The sequence below is a fragment of the Elephantulus edwardii genome, unplaced genomic scaffold (assembly GCF_000299155.1).
Source record: "Elephantulus edwardii isolate Elephantulus edwardi_28Jun2011 unplaced genomic scaffold, EleEdw1.0 scaffold00001, whole genome shotgun sequence".
Lineage (NCBI taxonomy): Eukaryota > Metazoa > Chordata > Mammalia > Macroscelidea > Macroscelididae > Elephantulus > Elephantulus edwardii.
In genome coordinates, this window is record NW_006399751.1 from 43,568,305 (window position 1) to 43,569,434 (window position 1,130).

The 1,130-nt window shown below is 44.6% G+C and overlaps 1 protein-coding gene across 1 annotated transcript in view; it reads left to right on the forward strand.

The window, feature by feature from the left end:
* The window catches only part of CIR1 (corepressor interacting with RBPJ, 1), a 73,617-nt gene that overhangs the window by 20,184 nt on the left and 52,303 nt on the right, over window positions 1–1,130 (forward strand). The window lies entirely within an intron of this gene.

A 1,130-nucleotide genomic window follows, 5' to 3' on the forward strand; every position in this document is an offset into this window, starting at 1 on the left:
GCAAAGACAACATGAGAGTAGCCAAGTCCGACCCCTACTAATTCTACAAAGGGGAATTGTCCCCATAAACAACATTAACAGTATAAAACTGATCCCTATAAAATCAGACATGGCCTTCTATGCTCCTTGCACTTACTTCTGCTACTCACTAACCCCAAAATTAGTTGCAAATGACCACAAAGACTTTACAAGAACTCTTTTTACTCGCAGTTGTGGGATTTATTAGGAAAACAAGTTGGAGGAAGGAAAGGGAGGCGAAAGATACCATACAGTGAAAGTCCACATTCAGTAAGTAACAGTCCCAAACCAGGTTAACAGCAAGTCACAGTCCCTCAGTTGGTCCAGACAGCTTCTCAGTTAACAGGAAGATACCATTGGCACAACAACTTCTGGCCCTGAAAGACACACATTCTTTTCTCTACTTCTTTCCTAATGTTGAGGTTCCTGTCTCAAGGGCTCTGGTCCTGGCTTTGTCAGGCTTTGTCTTTGCACAGTCTCTCTACAGTTAGCTCTTTATCTTATATTGGTCTTACAGCTGTTGATGATGCTGAAGATGCTGATCAGAAACGAACCATACATGTTCACAGTTGAGGCATCTGGAGACCGTTCTTGGGATGGAGGAAGGCTCTAAGGCAATATATGCAAAAGCCATAAAGCCATTCTCAAAAGTCCTAATTCCACCAGACCCATAAACTTATGATAAATGGAGAGATGATTGAAGTTTCCAGATTCATTTTACTTGAATCCACAATCTACACCCACCCATGGAAGCAGCAGTCAGGAAATCAAGCAACCTACTGCATTGCTCAAATCTGCTGCCAAGGACTTCTCTTTAAAATACTAAAGAGCGATTTCTACGAAGATGGCACCAAAAGTGAAGAAGGAAGCCCCTGCCCGTCCCAAAACTGAAGCCAAAGCAAAGGCATTGAAGGCCAAGAAGGCAGTCCTGAAGGGCATCCACAGTCACAAAAAAAAAAGAAGATCCGCACGTCACCCACGTTCCGGCGGCCTAAGACGCTGAGACTCTGAAGGCAGCCCAAATACCCCCTGAGGAGCGCCCCCCAGGAGAAACAAGCTTGCCATCATCAAATTTCCCCTGACCACTGAGTCAGCCATGAAGAAGATAGAAG